Below are 26,438 nucleotides of genomic sequence, written 5' to 3'. Positions count from 1 at the left end.
GAATGCAAATATTTCAGATAAGGTCAGTCAGCTATCTTCACAGTCTCAGTGCAGACTGATCTTCCTCCTAGAAGATGGAGAAGGTTATCTCTACTTTCCAGGTTATCTCCAAGAATATACTCTCCATTTAAAAAATGGAAGAAAGATTTCAATGGAAAGACAAAGAAGAAAAATGATAGGAACAGTATGGTAAGTGGAAAGTGCCCTTGATTTGAAGTCAGAAGACTTGACTTGAACCCCATCTTGGATACTTACTACTAACATGACCTGGAACATATCGATTACCTTCTCTGGGCCTCAGTTTCAACATTTGAAAAATTAGGTGACTGGATTAGACAATTGATATGGTCTTTTCCAACTCTACATTCATGGTCCTATCATCTGAAAGGCAGAGGGCATATTGATCTATGTCAGGAAGTTGATGTTTCAGAATAGAAAGGAAAGTTGTATCACTAAACCCCTGGATCTAAGGAGTACACATAGGGCTCTTTTCAACAACAAGGGAACTAGAACTGCTAGAAAGGAAATAATTGCTTGTCTTCTAAGAAACAATAATGTGGCTTCACAGATCCTAATAGGTTTCAACCAATAACTGTCAGAGGAAAAAGAGAAGAGTATTGGTGGATGGAGACTCCCTGCTGAGGAGTACTGTGACCTATCAACCTGATTAGAAAAAAAAATAGAGATGTAGTATACTTAAATGGCATGTATTCCATATAAAAGAAAGAATCTCCCAAAACTTGATGAAAGTAAAATTACTACCAATTTTTAAGTTATCACAAAGAATTACTAGACCTTGTCATCTGCTCTGACACCAAAACCTGTGGAGTCATGGACCACTTGGATTGGCCTTTCCATCTGCCCTGCAAGAAAACCTTCCTGCATGTTTTTTTCTTTTAGAATAGTTCCCTGAGAGTTATAATTCCACTTTTTTAAATTTATAAGTTCAATAATTAGCACAAAACAGCACACACAAAAAGGCTTAACAAATGGATTTTTCTTCTATTTATTCATTCATGTGTTTCTTTAACTATGAGGAAGTTTTGTTTGAATTTCCTTTTTTAAAATTTTTTTAGTCAGAATTAAGAACTTGATTTTTCAAATATCAAAGTAAGAAGGATAATTGTTTTTATAGGAGAGAGAGAAAGTAGAATGGAGTCAATGTGTAAAATGGAAAGATCATTGGCTTTGAAGATCTGGGCATAAGTAAATTATGATTTTTCACAAAATATCAGAGGTTACATCCTGTGCCTGATCTTCATGTTCAGATAAGTGGTTAAACAAGTATTCCCTACAGGGGTCACAATAATTACCACTGTCATTCTAGTCCTGCTGATGAAGGTGCTGTTGATATTTCCTCTGTAATTAAAAAAAAAGATCAAAAGAAGAAATTATTACAAAGTCACTTTGTCATAATAAAGTAAAATAATATTTTGGTGTTTTCTCAAATTGAGCTTAGCCTAATTCCTAAAAAAAACTTTATTAATAATGTATTCAATATAGCATCTATTACATCAAGGATAATCAAAGGAATCCTAATTTACTGAATTCCCATGGAGCTAGATGTGTATTCTTACTGCTTGGGGAGCTGCCCAGAAAAGCCAGGCTAATGTTGGAAGAGACTGTGTTATATCCTGCTGGCAGGGCAGATGGGGTGGAAAGTTGCCAGTACATTTCTCTTGGCTATTAGTAATTTGGAAAAATGTTTGATATGGTTGGCAATTCTTCTTAAGAGATGTTTATTCCTATATTTTGGCCACTAATCCACTATAAAATAACTCTTTGTCTTTTATATTTCAGTGATTGAAAGTATTAGATATATTATCTACATAGCATTTATAAGAAGATATAGAAGGGCAGCTTGCTGGTACAGTGGATAAAACATGGACCCTAGAGTCAGGAAGACCGAATACAGCCTCAGACACTTAATAATTACCTAGCTGTGTGACCTTGGGCAAGTCACTTAACCCCATCGCCTTACCAAAAAAAATAGAAATTATGTAGAAAATGAAAATAAGATTGCGAACTGTACTGAGAGGAGGGGATAAATATTCTTATAACTATTTAAGAACTTAAGACTACACAATCTTTTGATTGTACAGGATAACTGGGGAAATGCCCTGACTGGTCTAGCTTGTAGTCTTGGGTAGGCTTGGTTTTCCTGAAATTATCACAACCTACTTTGTGCCTTAGGTACAGACTGCTGATATATGTGGAAATTGAAAAATGAATGAACACATATATCTTTGAACCTTTTTTTATGTGTATATACCTCCAGATTTATGTTGTCAGTAATCTTAAAGTTTGCCCAGGTAATTATTAAGTGTCTAAGGCCAGATTTGAAATCAGTTTCTTCTGATTCCAGGGCCTATGTTCTATCCATAATGCCACCGAGCTGCTCCCTCATGAAGTTAGATTTAAGGCATGTGACAGGCTATGGCTCCTGCTCTTTGAGATCTAAAATGGGGCTAACTGGACAAATATGTTTTCTATGCCTTTAGCAAATCATTGACAATTTTTCTATAAATGAGATCTCTAAGAAATAGGGTAGAAGTAACATCAAAACGGTTATGAAAATGATTTGGGTTTACTTTTTAACCAATTCTGATTTCACCCAGTAACTTAACTATCCTTTGGGCCACATCTCCTCATCTAATTCATAAGACTAGCAGGAGATACTTTGTCAGAAGTTGTGATAAAAACTTAGATGAACTATTAAGAATTCTTATGATTGGGGAGGCTAGGTGGTGCAGTGGATAGAGCACTGGCCCTGGAGTCAGAAGTACCTGAGTTCAAATCCAGCCTCAGATATTTAATAATTACCTAGTTATGTGGCCTTGGGCAAGGCACTTAACCCATTTGCCTTGCAAAAACCTAAATAAAAAAGAATTCTTGTAATCCATCAGGCTACTAACCCCATCAAAAATAGAAGGAAGATTATTCTGGGATGGCTTTAAGTCAAGTTTACTCTGTGGTGACCGCTTCCTTTTCTAGATGTCCATTGATTATCCTAATCATATTCATCATATTCAAGAATTTTGTTAGAAATTCAAGTTAAGTTTTTGTCTGGGCTCTGAGGATCAATACTTTTCTCGGTGTCCATAGTCAGCATTTCTCTCTTCTATAAGAGGTCAGAATTCCTGATTTTGTCATTATTCTCAGAGGCTTGGGCTGTGTGGTTTTTCATGTCCATCTGAAGGCATTTCCTCTTCAGTAACTACAAATCCAACAGACTCTGTTTGCTTATGGGATCTCCGAAGGCTTTAACGGATCTTCTAGTTTCTATTATCATATGGGCACTCCACTCTCAGGAAGATTCATCTAAGATCATAAAAATAAATAAAGAGAGAGAGAGAGAGAGAGAGAGAGAGAGAGAGAGAGAGAGAATTAGATAGACAAATGCAAAAGAAAGAGACCAAAACAAGATACTTAGGAACACAAGGAAGCTAGGTAAGATATAATAATAATAATAATAATAATAATAATAATAATAATAATAATAATAAACATTTATATAGAGCTTACTATATTCCAAGTATTATGCTTTATTTTTCATTTGATCCTCCAAAACTTTGGAAAGTAGGTGATAGTATTATTCCCATTTTACAGATGAGGAAAATTAAGGCAGAGATTAAGTGACTTGCTCATGATCATAGAGCCATATTGAACTCAATTCTTTCTGCATCCAGAGTCACTACTCTATCCAATGTACCACCTAGCTGCCCTTTAGAGAGCAAATGTAGACAACTTCCCTCCCCTACTTGACAATTCACAGCAAATATTTTTCACTGAAAACTTATTAGAAAGTGAGAGTCTATTCAAAATCTTTTGTATTTAGACATAGCTCTAGTTCAGTTTTTCTCCTAAATCTGCAACAGCAAGCTTCTGTGGGCTATTGAAAGCAATTACGAGGCTTTTAATCATCATATAGTATTAATATCTTGGTCACTGTTGGCCAGAAATTGTCTACACAAAGATACATGTGTTCTGTTAGAATCAGGCAAGGAATATCTTTCTGAACCTGCTCTGAATAATTTACAAGGAACTAGATCTTCATTGGTCAATCCCCTCTATGTATGTTATGTGTATGCATGTATATACTTATACATATATAAAGGATGTGTGTGTGTGTACACATACAATTACTTTCCCTCCTATTCAGTTTAAAGCTCTTTTGATTAAATTTCCAAGACTCTAGTTAAAATACACTCTTACTAGCCCATGTAAGGTATACACCATCCCTATCCAAGAGCCTGTCATTCCTATATTTTAATCCAAGTTTTAGAAACCCAAGTTCTTCTATAAATGGTACAGTTGTTATAAAATTGTACCAGTTCTATTACAAAGTTAACTACTGGTAATATACAGCAGTCTTCTCATATCCATCTTGTATCTTCCATTGCCTTTGAGTTACTTCCAACTATGGGTCTTCTGATACTATACTGTTCTTTCATTCATTGAATCTACTATGCCTAGAAGAATGACTTGCAATTATTGGAGATATAATTGGACATATTGGAGATATAATTACTGGAGATATTGAATCCTACATAACACTTTGCTTCCCACCTCTTTAATATATAATTATATGTTAATTAACTATTTTATTTTCCTTTGTTGACTGTAAATTTCATAAAATCATATCTAATATAATATTCCTATGCCTCCAAGTCTATCATCACATAGCATAGTTGCTTAATATTTAGGAATAAATAAATCCATTTCTGATAATAAATGATCCAGATTATTTTAATAATGTTTATAGTAGGGCTGAGCTGAGAGAGCACAGAAGAAAGGAGAGCTTTCATCTTCAAATAAAATTATTTTAATTTCTAATCAATGTGAAGAAAAATAAACTTATTTTTGATTTGTTTTTTAAAATCTTGTATTCAGTAGGTAACCTCACTTAGTGAACTTCCTGTTAGGAAACTGCTCTTCCAGTTTTAACTCACTATACAGCATTTCAACATTTCAACAGGCATTCCTAGAACCCAGTAAACTCTCTTATAAACCCTCAGTTCAATTATTCTCTTAAAGAAATCTTCCTGCATATAAATGATACCTTAGCAAAAATGTATATCAGAACTAAAAACAGCTTTTGGAGGATTTTGCCTTTGACCCAGAAGTTCTGGAAGCTCAATCATTTTCTCATTGGTTACTCATAATAGCTATAAAAATGCATAACTAGGCTTCTGATAGCAGCCCTCTCTATATTTGTTTTTAAAACTGCTCTGATGCTTCTGGTAACTTGAAATTTATAATAGACTTGTGTCTGATCAATCTTTCTAGAGAAGGATTCCCATTAAATTGTATCACTGTGCCCAGATTATTCAATTAACTTTCTCTCCTTTTTTCCTAACTCCAGTCTCTTCTCTAGTTTTTCCCTAACACTAATCTCTCTTGATTTTCCTTCTGCATATCTCACCTATCATTTTCAGTCTCCTTTATTGATTTATCATTAATGTACTACATCATCTGTGAAGGTGTTCTTCTAGGCCTCCCCCCTCCCCCCTTCCTCTCTCCTTCCCCTCCCCCACCTCTTCACATTATTATAAAAACACCTCCTTCCCTAACCTATTTTCTGTTAAAAAGTATGGTTATAAGGGTGGCTAGTTGGCACAGTGGATAGAGTACCGGCCCTGGAGGCAGGAGTAACCGAGTTCAAATCTGACCTCAGACACTTAATAATTACCTAGCTGTGTGGCCTTGGGCAAGCCACATAACTCCATTGCCTTGCAAAAACTAAAAAAAGAAAAAAAATGTATGGCTATCCTTCTCATCACCTAGGTTTTTAACTACAAAATTATCATTGACTCTTCTCCCTTACAACCCCATCTAATTAGTTACATTTTATGAATTCTGTCTTCTCAATATATTTTAATTCCTTCTCTATCTTTCCAATCATACAGTCTGTATTACCTTTCACCTAGACTATTACAATATCCTTCTATCTGATATCCCAGGTTCCAATATATCCCCTTATAATTAATCATTTATATAGATACTCCCCTTCTTAGGGATACTGAATCACCAAAGTCTCTAGAAGAAAATACAAACATCTCTAGCATTTAAAGTCCTTTACAGTCTGCTTTCAACTTATTTTTCCAGACTACTTTAACATTACTCTTTCTTATGCATTCTATATTGTGCCAAACTGGCCTTACTCTTTGCATAGACCATTCTTCAGTCTTGGAATTTGTAACTTCCTTATCTCCACCTTTTAGAATCCTTCAATTCTCAACTCAAGTGCTAACTGACCCAAAATTACTTTGTATTTTTTTTTAGGTTTTTGCAAGGCAAATAGGGTTAAGTGGCTTGCCCAAGACCACACAGCTAGGTAATTATTAAGTGTCTGAGACCGGATTTGAACCCAGGTACTCCTGACTCCAAGGCCGGTGCTTTATCCACTATGCCACCTAACCGCCCCACTTTGTATTTATTGTCTACATATGCTTTATCTGCATATCTGTGTGTATAAGTTTTTGAGAACAGGGACTATTTCATTTTTGTCTCTATATACAAAGTATCTTAAAATGATGATAGTCAAATAGTAGGAGTTTAATAAATGTTGAATATTGAATTTAATTGAATTAAATTGGTTGGTTAGAGATAATATGTCTTGCTGAGCAGAGAGTTGACCCTTGGATCCAGGAGAGCCTGAGTTCATGAACCATCTCAAATCTAGTGAGGCTATTCTTCCATGGTCAAGTCATTTAACCTCTTAATGCCCTCAAGCTACTCTCAAGACTAAATAGTTGAGTAGGTATTGATTGACCTAAATTAAAAAAGAAAGTTTCCTCGTCTCAGAATTTCATATACTAGTGAAATTAAAAATGCAGTCTCTATTCTTCTCCCTATCCCTAAATGTTTTTGTAGTTTATTTTAAAAAAAAGTCAAGTCAACATATGCTAGTAATTAAGCAAACTTCTTGACATATGTGGGTGGTTCAATCCATGCTAGAAGCAGAGGAAACAGAATCCAAATTAGAAGGTAAAAGTAAAACAAAAAGACAGGCATCTGTGGTATTCTAATGTGCAAGGTGCAAGAAGGAAAACCAGCTAATCCGTGTTTTAAGGCTAGGAATACTATATACCAGGAGGCCAAAATGACATGCAATTGACTTTTTCTAATTCAATCTGATTCCCCAAATAATTCCCCTATAATTTTTTGACTATGGTCCTCAACCCTGCCCAGTGCTAGCATGTCATTTATGTCATGGGTCAGACTTGCCAAGCTCCAGCTTGACTCATACCCATTTGGTTATTGACTCATACAGAAAGGGAGCTACTATGATAAGAGTTTATTTTGAATTCAAGGAAATTTTTGTCCTCTTCACATCACCCTACCCCTTGAGCACATTCAATTTACCTTCATCTAGGACCAATATTTTCATCAGCAAACTCTCCAAGTGGGAAACTTCCACAAGAGAGGTGAGAGAACATCAGAAGTCTATGGTGGCTAAACATGGGATCAACATGTTAATGCCATATTGTATCCAAAATCATTCAGCATGTGATAAAAAAGAGATATTTGTATTTTCAATGAAAAGAGAGTCATGGAAGCTATACATTTCTAAATAGGTTGTAACTTTGGGGGGAAATTACTATCTCTTTATGACTGAGAATTTGAAATCACTTAAGTAATGAACCATAAATTATTTTTATTCCCATTCACAATCCTTTCAGTACTGTAGCTATGATAACTTATTCAGTATTTCTTTTCAAATCACTGTTATTCTCTTGGTCCTTCTAACCCACAGATGCCAAATTTACCTTGCCAAAAGAATATTAACTTGAAATCTGTGCCATTATAAATTCACATACCTAACAGACTCATGAATATTTTTATTAAAAACAAATAAGGGGGCAGAACCAAGGTGATGACAAGAGAGGAGCCTCTCTTAGGCGCTCTCTCATAAAACTTGGAAACTAACTAAACTTTCAAGAGACAGAACCCACAGAGGGACCCAGTGAGGCAGTTCTCCTACTCAAGGTAACCTGGAAAAGAGCAGAAAGGCTCTGCTCCCTGGGGTTGGAGGGGCAGCCCGCCAGAGGGGTGGCCCAACAGGGTGAAAGAACTTCAGCCTCCCGGAGGCAGCCCCAGGGTACTGGGAGACTTGGCTCACAGCAGCAGGGGAGTCTCCTGAGCTACGCCCCAGGGAGCACTGGGCACAAAGTGGGGGAACAGTGGGGGGGGGGAACCTCTGCCAAAGGGAGCCTGTGAAGCCCAGCTCTCAGGGCACACAGAGAGCAGCATGTCTTTCAGCAGCCCAGATCCAGGAACAGAAGCCGGTGGAGCGGGAGCTGGTAAGCAGGAGCCCCCAGGGCATGAGCCCATTGAACCTAGGGAGAGGAATGAAGAGAGAGAGACTGCTGAGCTCTGTCCTCTGCCCCTGGAACAGGAATCTGGGTCTCTGACCACATTAAGATCCTGATCGCAGTCTAGGCTCCCCCATAGAACAGCAGGGACCCCCCACCTCAGCCCTGTAGCAATGGGGATGCATATGATCATTCACAGACCAGGAGGGATGACAGAGCCTCACATACTGAGACCCTTGTGGGAGTGTCCCAAAACCTCAGGAAGCACCCCAAAAACCAGGCTTAGGCTGAGAAAATGAGCAGAGAAACAAGAGGAAGACCATTGAGAAATATTTTGCATGTGAGCCCAAGAAGGATCAAAACACTCAGTCTGAAGATGAGGAAACACAAGCTCCTGCATCTAAAGACTCCAAGAAAAACAAAAATTGGGCTCAGGCTATGACAGAGCTCAAAAAAAAGACTTTGAAAATCAAATGAGGGAGTAAGAAGAAAAAATGGGAAAAGAAATGAGAGAGATGCAGGAAAAACATGATAATGAAGTCAGCAGCCTAGTCAAGGAAATCCAAAACAATGCTGAAGGAAATATCATGCTAAAAACCAGCTTAGGTCAAATGGATAAAACAGTTCAAAAAGTTATTGAGGAGAATGCTTTAAAAAGCAAAATTGGCCAGATGGAAAAAGAGATAAGAAAACTCTCTGAGGAAAACAAATCCTTCAGACAAAGACTAGAACTCAGGGAGACTGATGAATTTACAAGAAACCAGGATTCATTACTTCAAAACCAAAAAAATGAAAAACTAGAAGAAAATGTGAAACATCTCATTGAAAAAACAACTGATATGGAAAACAGACTTAGGAAAAATAATTTAAAAATTATTGGAATACCTGAAAGTCATGATCAGGAAAAGAGCCTTGACATCATTTTCAAAGAATTACTACAGGAAAATTGCCCTGATATTCTAGAAGCAGAGGGCAAAATAGAAATGGAGAGAATCCACCAATCCCCCCGAGAAAGAGATCCCAAAAAACCAACCTCTAGGAATATTATAGCCAAATTACAGAACTCCCAAGTCAAAGAGAAAATATTGTAAACAGCCAGAAGGACACAGTTCAAATATTGTGGAGCTGCAGTCAGGATCACACAGGACTTAGCAGCAACTACATTGGAAGCTTGTAGGGCTTGGAATATAATATACCAGAAGGCAAAAGAGCTTAGAATGCAACCAAAAATCAACTACCCAGCAAAAATGAATGTCCTCTTCCAGGGAAAAAGATGGATTTTCAATGAACCAGGGAAATTTCAAATGTTCCTGTTGGAATGGCCAAAGCTGAACCAATGGTTTGATCTTCAGATACAGGACTCAGGTGAAGCATGGAGATTGAAGGAGAAGGGGAAAATATGAGGAACTTAATGATGATGAACTGCATGTATTCCTGTATAGAAAAATGACACTGATAATACTCATATGAACCTTCTTAGTTAATACAGCAGGTAGAGGGAGCTTTTATAGTTGAAGCACAGGAGAAAGCTGAATTCAATGATAAAATATGGTGTAAAAATGGAGTCAATAGAAAAAAGGGGAATGTAATGCGAGAAAGAAAAAGGAGAGGGGAATAGGCCAAGATATTTCATATAATAAGATTTTTCTTTATTACATTGAGCTATTGCAATGATATGGAAGGGGGGGAAGGCAAGGGGGAATGAGGGAATCTTCGCTCTCATCAGAGGTGGTTAGGAGAGGAAACAGCATATATACTCAATGGGGTATAGGCATCTGGAGTAAGAAGGAGAGAGGAGAGGATGGGGGAAGGGGGGGTATGAGTGATGGAGGAGAGGATGGACCATGGGGGGGAAGAGTGGTCAGTTATAATACATTTTCCTTTTTACTTCTTGCAAGGGGCTGGGATTGGATGGCCTGTCCGGGACCATAGGTCCAGGTGGATCCTGGGCCTAAGGGGTGGTAGGGGGGCTCGGGGCCTCTTGGCTCCAAGACCAGGGATCTGTCTGCTGCGCCACTCAGCTACCCTACAACAGAGTCAGAGTGAAAGGAGAGAGAAAATATAGTGCATGGTAGTGGAGAAATACTAAAGGAAGGAGTTGCAATCAGCAATGGCAACAGTGAAAAATATGGAAATAACTTTAGCCATGGACTTATCATAAAGAATGTGATCCACCCACGACAGAGTTGTTGGTGGTGGAACAAAGACTGAAGCATATTTATCATTTGTATTATTATTATTATTATTATTATTATTATTATTATTATTATTATTATTTGGGGGGGTGCAGGGAAAATGGGGCTGGATGGCCTGCCTGGAGACACATAGCAGGGTGATCATTGGGTGTCTGAGGCCAGATTTGGACCCGGGTGCTCCTGGCTCAAGGGCCAATGCTCTGTCCGCCACCCAGCCACCCCTACTATTATTACTATTTTATTTTATTTTGGGTCTTTTTTTCCTTTTTTTGGTTTTTGCAGGGCAGTGGGGTTGGGGTGGCTTGCATGTCACATGGCTGGGTGATTGTCGGGTGTATGGGGCCAGATATGGGCTCGGGTGCTCCTGGCTCCAGGGCTGGTGCTCTATCCATTGTGCCACCTGGCCATACCTACAATTATTACTATTATTTTTTAATTTTAATTTTTTTCTCCCCTTTACTTTATCACTCAAACAAATCTATATTTTGTGGGGGGAGGGGATATTCTGTTTACTCTTAAACAAGAATATCTTATTAATGTATAAAAAACAATAGTTGTACAAAAAAGAGAATAAATATTAAAAAAAATTTAAAAAACAAAAAAATAAGACACCATTGGAAAAATAACAAACTTGTGTATTTGTGAATAAAATTATTAGCTGTACTGCATACATTCATAGAAATGTAGCCTTCTCTTGCTGGGTTATTACTATTAAGAATACTCAAAAAAAGAGAGAGGAATAATATGTGATATCCTGTCTTTTGTACACAAAATGAATAATTATCCATGACTTCTCATGCCTAGGTTCCCATTTATGGCTTTAGACTTCCTTCATAAAGTAGTCAATGGAGATGCATGGAACAATTTCACCAGTTACTTTAAAAAAGGGTTTCTTGAAAATACTTATTTGGCTAAACAAAGTTCTCTGACATTATGCTGTCAGACACAAGACACTAAATTTCTTTATCCATTGTCAACTAATGACTTTCTTGGGAAAGTATCAGATAGTTTTATTTTATTTTAGAAATGTAAAGTTGCTTTTTTTTAAATTTTAGAGCTGAAAGGGATCTTAGAGGTCACTCACCCTCTCATTTTACCGTTGAGGGAACTGAACTGAGGTTTCTAGAGTTTAAGTGACTGTAGCCAGGATCATATAGCATATGGCAGACCTAAGATTTGAACTCAGATCCTAAAACTCAATTCAGTGATTTTTCCACTGTACTATACTAAATTATAATTATTTTACTGATTCAGAAATATATTACTCAAATATGACTCAACTATTAAAATCTGCCAAAAGATACAGTCCTAAACTATCTGAGTGACTTTTATTTTCTTATACTTTGAGAATATGCAGTAGACCAAAGAGCAAAATCTATTTTAAACTGGATATAATCTTACTGATAAAGTTTATAAAAACATTCATTTATTTGAAAAAAGTTCAAAAGTACAGTGACATATGCTCAATAAATAAATAAATACTTAACTCAAATGGCTACATGTAAGCATTTCTCCATAATACAGGGCTAGTTGGGAATTCATATTGTACCAGGTAACTTGTTCATAATCAATAATGGAAGCTGGACATTCTAGAGGGTTTTCTAAAATCCTTTTTTAAGATTGTTGGCAAAATGAGCAAGTGTAGTTTTATCTAATTCAAAAGTAAGTTTTTCAGACTTGAAAGCAAAATCAGAATTCTCCTTTTAGTTTTCCAATAACAAACTGATTTCACATTAGATAAAATCAGTTAATATCCCTCAAACACATTAACGCAAAATGGTGTTACAGTTTATGTCTATGGTTGGGCAAATTTTATTAAAAGAAACAGGCTAGGAAAAAAAGGAAGATTATTCAGGGAAACCTGACTAATATTTTGAGTAACAAAGTAATTAATCTCTACCAATCAGGAGTGTCTCATATAAAGGGACTTTGAGGCACACAGATGACAGATTGGCCAACTAGGTGGCTCAGTGGATACTGCTGGGTTTGAAGTTAGAAAGACTCATCTTGTTGAGTTCAAAAAATCTGACCTCAGATACCTATTAGCCCCCAGCTAATAAGTCACTTAACCTGTTTGCCTCAGTTCCTCATCAGGGTCACACAACTAAACAATTATTGTCTGAGGTCCTCCTGACTCCAAGGCAGATGCTCTATCCACTGTGCCACCTAGATGCCCCCTAAACTTTCATATTTTTATCAAGGGTATTTATTCTTCTTGCAGTCATCCACATTAATAGTCTTATAATTACCCTTGATTCAATTACCTTTTACCTCTCATTGCTTATTTTTAATTATGTCTCTCTTCATCACTGCCTTCTTCTAAGAATGCTGCACAACCTAATCCCAGTTACCTACTCAGAGTTTCTTAGAATTACTCTTTAAAATATCTGTATTGTGCTTCCTGGGATTGCTCTGACTCCCAAAGCAGGGTTACACCTCCACATCTTCCAATTATATTCCCTTCTCTCTAGTACTATAGCACTAGTTCAGTCTCATTACTCCTTGTCTGTACTCCTTGTACTACTATAATATTCTCTTAACTTTTTTCTCTACTTATAGACTCTTTTTTCCCAATCTAGCATCTTTTATCATTGCTGTTCAGTCATTTTCAGTCATGTTCAACTATTTGTGACCCCATTAGGGTTTTCTTGACAAAGATATTGAGGTGGTTTGCCATTTCCTTTTCCAGCTCATGTTACTGATGAGGAACTGAGGCAAACAGTTTAAGTGACTTATTAGCTGGGGGCTAATAGGTATCTGAGGTCAGATTTTTTTGAACTCAAAAAGATGAGTCTTTCTAACTTCAAACCCAGCAGTATCCACTGAGCCACCTAGTTGGCCAATCTGTCATCTGTGTGCCTCAAAGTCCATTTATATGAGACACTCCTGATTGGTAGAGATTACTTTGTTACTCAAAATGTTAGTCAGGTTTCTCTGAATAATCTTCCTTTTTTTTCTTTTTTATCTAGCCTGTTTCTTTTAATAAAATTTTCCCAACCATAGACATAAACTGTAACATCATTTTGCATTAATGTCTTTGAGGGCAATTTTGTCTTCTTGCATAAAATTCTCTAGTTCCTCTTTTCTGTTGACTAAATTTGTTTCATTTGTGCATAGATTTCCACTGCCTTGCAAAAAAAAAATATGAAAGTTTGAAGAAGATGAGAATTTAAACTAGGAGATGTCAAAAGAACATTCAAATGTAAATGTCCAGCAGGTTGTTAATAATGGAATATTGAAATTCAAAAGAGAAATCAGAATTGCATAATTAGAGATTTGGATATGATATGCATAAAGAAAATAATTAAAACCAATCAAGCTGGAGAGATCACCAAAGAAAAAATATGTAAAGATCAAGATAAGCAGATTTAGAAGAAGCCCTAAGGAATACTTTCCTTAGGCACTGGATTATGAACTCACAAAGGAACTTGGGAAGAAATAATCACTCAACTAAGAGAAGTGGGAGAGATCAGCATCATAGATGAAGAGGGAGGAAGGAATGACTATTCAGTCCCACTCCTCTAGAGTCATCAAAGTCCAGTGGCAAAACAAAGGTCAAGATGACTGACAATGATCTAGATGCAGTGAATGGTCTTAGATGTTTGACCAAGTTCCAAGTTCTCCAGGGCCTATTTCAGTCACCTTCTAGGCTATCGATGATGGGAGTAACTGAATTTTATTGAGTGCATAAGTGATACTGTCAGAGCAATGTTTAGGAAAATCAGTTTTGTGGCTCAATGGAGCATGGGCTGAAATGGGGTAAGACCTGTGACATGCAGACCAAGTAGTAGACTATAGCAATAGTACAGGTATGATAAGATAAAGACCTGTCTGAGAGCAATGACAGAGGAAAGAAGGGAATATACTTGAAAGAGTTTACAAAAGTCACTTCAACAGACCTTGGCAACAATGAAATGTGAGATAGTGAGAAGTTAAGGATGATACCTAGGTTGTGAGTCTGGAGGACTTGACAGGTGGTGATGACCTTGATAGTAATAGGGAAGTTTGGAAGGGGCTAGGGCTTGAGGAAAAGATAATGAGTCCAGTTTTGGACATGTTGAGTTTACAATGTCTACTAGACATCCAATTCAAGATGTTTGAAAGATGCCAGAGATATTTGATTAGGAGTCAGTAGAGGGGTCAGGGCAGGATAGGTAGATTTGAAAATTGTGAGCAGAGAGATAGTAATTAAATCCAGGGGAGTTGTTGAGACCACTAAGTAATGTAAAGGGAGGAGAGAAGACCCATTGAAGTACCTCAAAGGAAATGGTCAATTTTCTTTTGCAATTCCTATAATGTTCTCTTGATTAGAATTCAAGGATCAATATTTTTAGATAATGAAGTTTACTTCTAATAAATATCTACCTGGAATTGATAACTCCCTCTAATCAAAGGAATTCTTTAAGAGAATAGCATTCATTTTTCCTAACTCTCCTGTGAGTTTTGAACTTACAATATCTATCTTATCTTATTGATATTTAGATACATGTCTCATTCTTCTTTTAGAATGTAAGTCCTTAAAGGGAAGAATTGAAATCTATTTACCTCTGTAGCTTCATAGCATCTAGAATAATGTTTGCATATTAATAGATCAATTTAAAATTATTAAATGGAATCTGAAAAATATTCCATAATAAAGATGAGGAAATAATTATAAACACATGAGACAATAAGACTTAGAGTTGAGATGGATCTTAAATATTATCTCATGCAATCTTTTCATTGTACAGATGAGACAACTGAGGTCTATAGAGAGTGAGCAGTTTTTTCCCAAGGTCCCATAAAACTAGGATTCAAAGTCTTATTTTCTGCCTTCACTTCCAGCACTCATTCCACTATAGCACATTTCTAATTCTGTAAGAATGCTCCTTCCTCTTTGCTTGTCAATATTTTGATCTATTTATTTGTTTGTTTTGATGGTTGAGGTTTTTTCTTAATGTCTCAAAATTGCCACATGTTATGCTCCAGATTTCATCTCCTTTCAGTTGTGCAAATTTTACAGAGAAATACATTTAAAATTTCCTATTATTTGAAAACATAAATCTTTCCCAACACCTAAAGTAACTTAAAGCAAAATATGTCATTAAAATGACAGATAACAATTTAAATGGTTTTATACTCACTGTTGCCCATAATGAACCACAAGGCAAGTCTAAATCTGCCAATCAACCCTAATGACATTCATCTATGAACCTCTTTTACCTGACAGAAATAAATTATTATAGTTCAGCCATGTGGCATTCTATTACTCTATTACTCACAAGATTATATTTGATGATTTTCATGACAACTCACTGCAATATTGAAAACTGAATCTGCCGATGGTAAGCAACACCACTTGTAACAATATTCAGCCATTGAGGACAATTTTTAAAGCCCTAGTGATGTTAACAGTAGAGGCATAGATAAGGTTATAGTTCTTCCAGAAAAAGAATTGCCCTGTGACAAGGAAGTCCCAGGAGATAAAGCACCATTTCACTAGCATTTACAATATTCCTTTGTAGCCTATTAACCATAACAGGTACTGGACTGAATCCTCAGTTTTGAAATCCTTGCTAGGACTTCTATAACTGTATCTATGACTTTATTCACACCTCTACAATTTCTGATTCCATCTTCACTCAAATCCTTAGATTTAATATTTAATATTCCCATTCTCATCTACCCATGGTTTCTATCACATACTGTTTTCCCAGGAGGATTCTACCATGGGGTCCTGTTGATTTCCTTGAATCACTGAGACAAGTCAACCCCAGCCCTCCTTGGCCTTGACAGGGGAGTCTCTGAGATGGAAACAGAAATTAGAGTAGACCTCTACAGAATCCGTTACACTCTAACATTTTGGAAAACAAGGGGGTGACTTTAGTTGAAGTAAACCTCTATGATTATTATTGCACAGCAAAGGTCTCAGATCCTATAAACTAGGAACAAAAGATAAAGCCCCAGGGTTTGAGGGCCAATAAAAGCTATCCACAAACCTTCATCCCTAGGGATGATACTATAATTAGAAATTTCCTTCTTTAATTGCATGAAGCTTCTTTAATGGGATGACCAAAAGTCCACATTACTAAAGACTATTACAACCCTTGAAGACAATCTACTAAACTAGTAGATTGGTTTTTCATTAAATGTTGAGCTTTCCTTACACATTTAAAATATTCAATTTTCCATCATTTGATTTACAAATAATCTTTTTTTTCCATTTGACAAACATGCATTAAGTGTTTATTATACATAGAGCATTATGATAGTCTAAGGGAAATACCAAATTTAGATACAACTTTATCCTTTTCTCAGTGAAGAGATAAATCCAGTGAAGGCATAATACAGCAAAGTCAAAAGTTTGTCTCTTGCATAGGTAAAGTACAATTATATTTTATTATTCATGCTAAAAACAGAAATTGATTTCAGTCAAAACTTTTAGTCTCAGTTCTAGGGAAGCATTACAGAGTGGATAGATATGGATCTGGAGTCAGGAACTAAAAATTCCAACAAGCAGATTCATAGTATTTTCTAATCTCCCTGTTCTATGAATTACAAAGCATCTCATAATACAAAAATTGGTCCTTAAACAGACTTTCTTGAAAAGACTATGCATTTTCTTTCTCAACTGTAATTACGAATGCAAAAAGGAAAGTGGTAATCATGAGGGAATTGCATTAAAATATGGCTTTCTTTAGATGAGTTATCATCATAGGATTTCAAGCTGGGAAGAAACTCGGAGATTGTAAAAATCCAACCCTTTCATTTTACAGAGGTGGAAGCTAAGATCTCAAGGGGTTAAGCTAAAAAGTGACAGCTAATTAGTGACCAAATAACAACACTCTCTAAATGTTCATTCATGAATCCAAGCATGGGGGAATCATGGAACCCTGCAGTGAATGCTATCAAGTTTATGAGGTCAAATCCAAGGCTGCACAGTGGCGAAGTCAAAACCAAGAGACCTTTATGTCCTTTCACTGCTTATGGATTTGAATATTTGATTCTTTTTCAAAATCATATCAAATTTTCAATGCTTAATTTGCTCTTAACTATTACGAGGTCCTTGAATTCATTCTTCTAAGAGCTACAGAACATGAAGCGGTAGAGTAGGAGGTCCCTCCCTCTGTTTCTGTCAATCACAACCTTCAAAGAAGGGAATCAAGAGAAAATTAATGAGGGGCCCTAAGTATCTCCATATAGTCATGCTGAGAACTTAAAAAGAAATCTCTAGAACTCTGTGTAGCAAAGGAAAGTAAGTAGAAAATTTATTCCCAAGACAACCCTGCTGGCAACCTGTTTCATTTGTACAATCATGGAGTGAATAAGCAAAGGAGCCCTGCAGCATTACTCTTTATTTTGCTTACTCCCTTGTAATTTTACTTTAAGAGCTGTAGATTGTATTCAACCACAGTTGCACGTGATATGTGTTTCCAGGGCTCCTTTTATTTTCTCCACAAGTCAGAAAGAAGGAATAATGGTTTTCATTTCTCCAGGGGTAAACAATTCAAATTGGAGTGACTCTGAGTGAAAGATACTTATTAGAAAGGGATTTCAAAGCTTCTGTTCCTGGTTTCTATTTGTATTAATATTGGAGATTCAAACAATGGTGAATTTGAAAGATAAATGAAAAATCAAAAGAAATTCAAATGACATTATGTCATCCAAGTGTCTCTGCATCTGTGATGGTCATTGTGGTCTTTAAAAGTATTTTATCCTGTCTGGAGGCTTTAGGTTTAAGTTCTCATAACCTTTATAAATCTCCTCTGATTCCAATTGTTAGAAGAAACTTATCTAAGTATGAATTTATAGGTGCTTCAAACAGATTGAAGGGACCAGATATTAATTAGAGTGTCAAATAAAGATATATAAGTTCTTCAGTTTTTCTATTTGTTTTTACGTATGTATCAAATGCTGGGGCTATAACTAGGAAGAAGGAAACAATCCCAACTCAAAAAGAGGCTAAATTCTAACAGGAGAGGCAACAAGTATGTATATAAACATATACAACATAAATATAATGTTGAATGAATGTATTTAAGTGACAAAATGAAACAACTATCAACAGACATAAGAACTTCAGCACCATACATTTATGTATATATACAATATAGCTAAATATAAGGTAGTTTGAGATAAAGGGTACTAGGAATTGGGTTTGGGAATTTAGGAAAGCCTTCAAGAAGAAGGTAGTCCTTGAACTGCATCTTAAAGAATTCTTTGAGTTAGAGAAAAAGAGCATGTGATATGTTCAGTACACAGCCAAGAGAGAAATCATTATTCATGTAATTCAATTCAGTAAATATTTAAACAATGGAAGTGACTTCATCAGTATATCCTCAGAATCAGGTAGAGTGGATTTTATCACTTCAAGGGATGCTTGATCTCATTGTTATGGATTTTTATTTGGATGTTTCTTCTCCTGATCAGATCACAACCATGCTTTCCTCTTTGGCAATTGCTGGACAAAAAAAAATTCCATAGATCTTCCATACAAAGTTACTCCAGTGTCTTCAGAGTTTCCTCTTGTTCTTATGATAATTCTTGCTTATCTCTACAGCACTTAGATTGTCATCTGTTAATCCCTCAGCCTTGCTATATGACTGGTTTAATTTGATAAGTATGTGCCAGATATTGGGGGATACAAAGACTAAATGATAAGCCATTCCTACTCTCAAGGAGCTCACCTTTTACTAGTGACTTTGAAGGAAGCAATAGTTGTTGAGAATAACAAGATTCATTTCTAACTTGACATGTAAAAAGTTCAAGAGACATAATTAATCATTTTTATTAGTCCTGTTAGTGGAAAGGGGTCAGTGATGCTCTTGAATTACAAAGACCCCCTCATAGAAAATGCTTATATGCCTTTGGAGTAGGTTTTCCTAAGGGTGGCAATCAATTCTGATTGGTTAAAAATTAATGAGAAAAATTAATATCATAGTGAGGGGCTAGGATTTTGAACACCCTCACTCCCACACCAGACTTGGCGATTTAGACAAAGGATCTACTCCCAACCAAACCTGAGTAGAATATAATGTGCTGGAATTCACTTCAAATTCTTTGTAAAGTTCTCTAGTTGGATGGGGTAATCCTCCACCTTGTCCCTCCGAGGACTAAGCTTTGACTTATCTCTTACTAAGGAAGGGAAAAAAGTCTTGGATCTCCCTAATTAATAATTGATTATGGACCAATTATGACAGATTTTGGGTGAGGTGGAGGGGTATGGAAAAAATGAAAAAATTGTAAGTATGTCAGTAATGTGATATGCATTGGTGGAAATGGCACTCTGAGCTACTTCTATTTACTCACTTAAACTGCTTGGAATACTTTACTGTCCATTAAGTTATCCCATATAATTCTATTACTAACTAGTTGTTGTAACTTGCTGGTATCCACCACATAGCTCTCCCGTTGCACTTTGGCTAATCCTCAATTTCAATTCTTTGGACATTAATTTCTAAAGCCTCACAAACATACAAAGTCAACAGAAGAATGTTAGTATTAAGCCTAGCATTTACCTTTGTTTCAGGTAAAACTTGATGTCATTAAAAGAATAGTGCATATTCCCCAAGGTAATTAAACTTCCTAGTCTCATCATAATAAACAATAATATTCTAAAGATAGTGGAGACAAGAGGAATGTTGTATACAATCATTTAAAAATATAATCTTTAAATGGGTTCTTTTACAGGTCTTAATTTACTACTTCTTTTGAAATTATGCTTATGTTAATATTAAAAATCAAAAATTTTAAGTAGACAAAGTTTATGTTTCATTCCTTATCTTTATGCTAGAACTCTTTCTCCTTTAATGATAATTCTTTTCCAATTCTTATCTAGGGAATAATAGGGCTTTCCACTTACAAACAGAATTTATCTGAAATTCCTTCAGACTAAAGTATAAATAACTAAGGACTCCAAATTCAAATTCTTCCCAGCCATATTTTTTTGTTGTTTTGGGGTTTTTTTTACGTTTTTGTAAAGTAATGGGGTTAAGTGGCTTGCCCAAGGCCACACAACTAGGTAATTACTAAATGTCTGAGGTCACATTTGAACTCAGGTCCTCCTGACTTCAGAGCCAGTGCTCTATCCACTGCCTCACCTTAGCCACCCCTGGTATTTGTTTTAATAAGAGGAATCAAGGTCTTAAACTAAAAGAGTATAGAAATATAGATGAAACCAGAAGCAACAAAATGAGAAAAGTATTTTGGATGAAGTAATCCTTCCTAGTTCTTCAATCATACTATGTAGAAATCACCTTTGAGATTTTTCCAAATAAAAGCAAACTAAGATTATTATAATTTTATTGGTTTAAACATAGGTTCTACTTGACTGCTTCATAAATAACTTGAAAGTACAAATGGGGTTTAGATAAGAAAACATATCCTAAAGAAACACATTGAGTACATTTAGAATAATACTTTGGATCAACATAATAAATTCCATTAATTCCCACAGTAGGCTATGGATGTTTAAATCATTTTTGTACAAAATAACTTAGAATTTGTTAGATGACTATATTTTTTGGAAGGATAAAGGAATGTGAAGGACTGTACACTAATACAAAATGGATCATTTGGCAGTTTTCAAATTTCATGAGCACATATTACCAACAAAAAACAACCCATTAAAATTCAGTGTGTGAAATCATACATTTTAATAGCCCTTTTAAAATGTTTTTCAGTTTTCCCAAATGCTATTTAAAAAATAAACAAATAAGTAAACACAAATGTCTATGTTAAAGGCAATTAACTCAATAAAGTCTATAAAGACGCTGAGAAACGACTTTTTAATGATTTTATCTTTCCCATAGCACTATGTTAAAAATTAAATCTCAGAAATGAGTTTAAGCTGTTAAACAATAGAAGTTCCTGTTTAAATGGCAAGTTTTATTTTCCTTGAATCACTTACATTAAGAAATTCTTTTTTAAATCAGTATAGCCTATAGAAATTCCCAGATTTTTCAATATAGCCTACAGAAAACCCAAGAATTACTTATAAAATCCTGTCAACTAAACTTCTCAAACTAAAATGATAATTAAATTGAACCACAAACTAGGTAGATTTTGCTGATAAAGAAACCTTGTAAAAATGTTCATATGGAATATCCCTGGAGATTCCTTTACCTTTTCCCAATGGAGAGAAATTAGGAAGTTATATCACCTCTATAAGGCTAGCATCTACAATGCCCAAAGGAAGGACACTTGTCTCTTTCCTAAGTGACTTGAAGCAGTTGATGCAGACTGTAAGCATATCTAAATTCTCCCCAGCCTGTAAACTATTATAGTTGGCTGATCATGCCCTCTTATGAGACTTGAACTTTCAGGTGTCTTGGAGCAGCTAGGTGGCCCAGTGGATAGAGCACCGATCCTGAAGTCAGAAGTACCTGAGTTCAAATCCAGCCTCAGACACTTAATAATTACCTAGCTGTGTGGCATTAGGCAAGCCACTTAACCCCATTTGCCTTGGAAAAAATCTAAAAAAAAATTCAGGATTCTTAAGAAAGATTCATGTAGTATAAAGAAAAGACTTCCTTTGTAACTTTTCTCTATATCATTATCTGGAGATATATTAAAATATAAATCTGTGCCTAGCATTTACAACCCTTAAGTGCCCCTTTTATGTCAACATTAATATATCACTTCCAGATCTATTTCACCCAACTTAAAATCTTTTATACTAATGAAAGTTTTATTTATACTTGGGAAGAGCTTAACTTGAAATCTATAGTTGCACTCTAGCTATAAACATCCCAGATGGAGAATGGCAACTGTGGAATGGTTCCAGGTGAATTAACAAAGATAAATACCAACATCAAATAATTCCACTGAGATTATGTAACTGAAATGGACAGTGACGATCCTCTTAAGACTTGCCTTCAACAAATATGTATTGAGTGCTTATTTGCAAGTCACTGTGCTATGTGTGTTGGTATACTAAAGGCAGGACAGATCGTAATCACCAAGGTTCCATTGCTAGCTCTTCTGTAAAGTTTTTGCCCACTCTTCACTACCATCACCTGGGTTTTTTTTGCTTCCTTTCCACTTCAGATATTTCTAGAGCATCTTTTATAATCTCTTTTTCTCTGGCTTCACTTCTTACCCTATTTTATCATCCTGATCTGCACCAAGGATGACTAGATAAATTATCAAACTGTATATGACTACTAAAATTTAAACTCCAGTGACAGTGGGTCTTGAGAGAAGAGAGGAATTTCTATCAGCAAAGACTGAAATAGGGGGAAAAAGTACATTTGAATCCCAGGACCTAGTAAAATCAGGTAAATATTCCTAGAATACATTTGAAGACAGAAAAGTCTGTTATGTTGTATACTCTCAGGTCCACAAGTTCTATGGTGAGGTGTACTCTAACCTTTATTCCCTTATAAATTAGTTGGGTTCACCAGAAACTGTGTTGCTTCTGAGCCAGCATTTAATTGATCCCAGGTCCCAGTAGGGGAGAGTATTAGTTATAAAATATATTAGCAAGAGAAATCCTTCTTCCCATACCAGTACTTAGTTGTATTCCTGTATCTTATCTTGGTGTTTATTTTCTAGAAGGTTGGTGCATTGGATTTAGTACTTGACAAAGTCAGGAAGACCTGCCTCAGACACTTAACTATGGAATCCTAGAACACTTTTCTTCCTTCAGCCTTAGTTGCTTCATCTATGAAAAGGAGTAATAACAGTCTTTATTTCACAGTATTGTTATGAGGATCAAATAAGATGACACAAACCTAATGACAATGATTTGGCCTTGAATTGCTACAATAAATCCTCTTTTACAAACAAATCCATATACTTCAGCTATTTAACAATGATTCTTTGATATTGTTAATAGAGAGCCAGTCTCAGAATCAAGAAGACCTGGATCCAAATTTTGCCTCTCTTACATAATGGTTGTGTGACTTTGGTCAAGTCTCAACTTCTCAGTGGTTTAAGAAATTCTCTTTGAAACTGGGAGTTACAAACAAGTAGAATATCACTGGTGAAGAAAGTTTCTTCACTAGGGATTTCTCTAGACTAGTGAAATCATAGGTTCAGTCCCAGGCGCTTATGCCCTTATTAATCAACATTTCAGTCTGAGTGCATTACCGATGGAGAGCTTTGGATTCTACTCTTGGATCATAATATTTAAATGGTATCCACTTTGTTATATCTGATGAATTTAATGGTCTATACCTATTATCATCCTTTGCTATTGTAAGTGATTTCTGTTCATTCCAAAAATGTTTCCTTAGGGTTGTTTTTTTAAACTTGTTAATTCTGTGTACTAAGAATGACTATCCTCTTCCTTTTTTTATGCAGGAGAAGTTGCCTTAAGGTAATGGACCCTATGCATTGGAAATAATATATAGATTTGTATAAAGAAAATTTTTTAATCTACTGATTCATTTTATAATCTCAAATGTATCTATTAAGACTCAAAAGTGTTTATTGCTTTATCTATATAGTCTTCCTAGTCAGATATAATTTCAGAAGACCAGGATTCTACCAAATTCAGCCAGTCTTCTTTTTTAATATATTTATGTGTAATGTGGATTAATTAGAGGAATCTATTTTCTCTTTGTTAAATCTTGCCTTGAAAAGATAAAAATTAGATGTATATATATATATATGTATATATGTATATTTGTAAATATTAAAAGTGCCAGATAATTGTTAGTTATTATTGCTGCTAGTAGTAATAATAGTAATATGTTGTTCTACTGTTTCAATATGATCTTCAGATTCAAACTCAAGATAACTCTTTGAGTCCAAATGATATTTTATCATTTGAAAAAAGGGTTCACAAGACAAGGATCTGTTTAATTTACTTTTGATAGAGCCATAGAAGTTGATGTCATTGACACATCTCAAATAGTTGATAAGATACTTTGCTTGACTCCACTAATTTGAAAATCATATTTAGTTCTATTCAGGAGTGATGATAAAGGATTGGGAAGAACCATAGAGAAAATCATTTCCCTGCAAAATGTCATATTTTGTAAGAATTTTTCTTGATATTATGTTTATGGTACAATCTATCAAATAATAAAGCACAGATTTCCATGTGATTATCAAATATTATAATGTTCTCACTATGTTAGCATTTATTTTATATATATACTAATATGTAAATAAGCTATGAGTGCAGAATTGAGTTGCTCTTTGCATCTCTGATATCTTTCAGTACAATTTTTTATTCTTTGGTCAATTATTGTTTTCTTTTAATGTTTAAATATTTAGCTTCTTCATATAAGCTGTGAATATGTTGTATAAAGTACATAAATACAACTGACCTAAACTTGTGGGGTCCCTGATGTTTGCATCTTTTGGTAATGGGTATATGATTCCTTCCATTAAGAAGGGTGAGGTCATGTTTATTTCTGAGAAGGAGCTGGTAAAGTTCCTCACTGGTAATTAATGTGTCACCGTGACATATCTGAGCAAACAGGTATTGATTTTAGGCAGCTTTTCAGCAGTAAGGGTTTTGATATAAATGCTCTTATTCATTATCTTAATGGTTCAAAATCTGCCTGCTTAAGGTACTTTATGTTTTATTGTGTGGAACTTCATTTACTCTATAGACAAACAGAAATTTTCCATATATGTGTTCTGTTGGGTCATGGAAAGTGTAGAAGAGATGGAGACAACAAGCATATCATATAATTTAAAAATGAGTTGAAGCTATGATTTTGAATCAAAAAAGTCAGAAAGAAATAAGAAATAGTATGACACCTGAGTTTGTATGACCTCAAGTCAGGAGGGGATAAAGTCCTGCTACCAAATATCTGTATACAAGAAAAGCACAAAATGGTGGACTAATTGCAAGTCTACTCTCCTTATGAAAGAAGTTGAAAGATTAGACAAACATCTAGTCTATGAAATAATTGCAGAAAATGTTCTCGGCACAACAAAGACATATTTTGTAACTACCGGCTGCCCATAAGGGAATTAGTCGCTCAATTAAAGTTATTTATTTTTTTAATTGCATGCTTCACTTGATTGTTTGTGTTTCTGTATGTACTGTAGCAGGATGCAGGAATATATGGCAATGAAAATCAGAGAGATAGACTTTAGGTGGCTAGAGTACTTAACTTTCCCTACCATCCCTGCCCCAAAACTAGAAATGCCTTCTTTCCTCTCCTCTTTCCAAAACAGGTGGTGCTATAGTGGGAAAAAAAAATATTGGCTCTAGAGTCAAGAAGATCTGAGTTCAAATTCAGCCTCAGATAACTTCCTAGCTCTGTGATCCTGGGCAAGTTGCTTAATTTCTGTTTGCCTCAGTTTCTTCATATAGAAAATGAGATAGTAAAAATGCTTACTTTACAGAGTTTTTCATGATGATCAAGTGAAGTAATTCATTTATAAAAGTGCTTAATACATTGCCTGGTAAATAAAATAATATAAAAATTATTTAGTTATAAATTATACAAATGCTTATTCCCTTCCCAAATCCCATCCTTCCTTTCATGTTGATCTTAAATCCCACTCAACTTATTCAATGAATCCCTTCCCGAACATGCTGGTCTACATTGAACTCTCAATTCTCTGAACCTTTGAAACATTAAGAGACAAGATCACATATGTCAGAGCATAATCATAGGATGTCTTTTAATGTTCTCTAACTAGATCATGAACTTATCTCCCTTATTAGATAGTTCATACCCACAATGAACTGATATTTAATTTTTTTCACTTACAGTTCTTAACATGAAGTAATTTAAATGAAATATTTTTTAAAATGTCTGCTAAATTGAATTATCAGTTAATTAACTTATTATTCACTTCTCTTTTTTCCCTCACTTCTTATCCCACTTATCTTCTTAACTAATTTTTTCTCAATAAGCTATGCACTCCTTTTCTCTGAGGACAGTAGAATGATTAGCCTCTGGACTTAATTTTCTGCTTCCCCTGTTGGCAGAAATTAAAATGTTCTTTTGTAGAAGGATAGGTAGAGAAGATG

General features: G+C 35.3%; 1 long non-coding RNA gene across 1 annotated transcript in view; it reads right to left on the bottom strand.

Annotated features, from left to right (window-relative positions):
- Positions 1-26,438, bottom strand: part of LOC141500001 (uncharacterized) — a 49,799-nt gene that overhangs the window by 15,723 nt on the left and 7,638 nt on the right. The window contains exons 2-3 of the long non-coding RNA XR_012471822.1: positions 2,916-3,321; positions 286-1,359 (exon numbers count right to left, since the gene is read on the bottom strand). This is a non-coding gene — a long non-coding RNA (uncharacterized LOC141500001). The remainder of the gene's footprint in view (positions 1-285; positions 1,360-2,915; positions 3,322-26,438) is intronic.

The sequence above is a fragment of the Macrotis lagotis genome, chromosome X (assembly GCF_037893015.1).
Source record: "Macrotis lagotis isolate mMagLag1 chromosome X, bilby.v1.9.chrom.fasta, whole genome shotgun sequence".
Taxonomy (NCBI): domain Eukaryota; kingdom Metazoa; phylum Chordata; class Mammalia; order Peramelemorphia; family Peramelidae; genus Macrotis; species Macrotis lagotis.
This window is presented reverse-complemented; position numbering and strand designations above follow the sequence as displayed.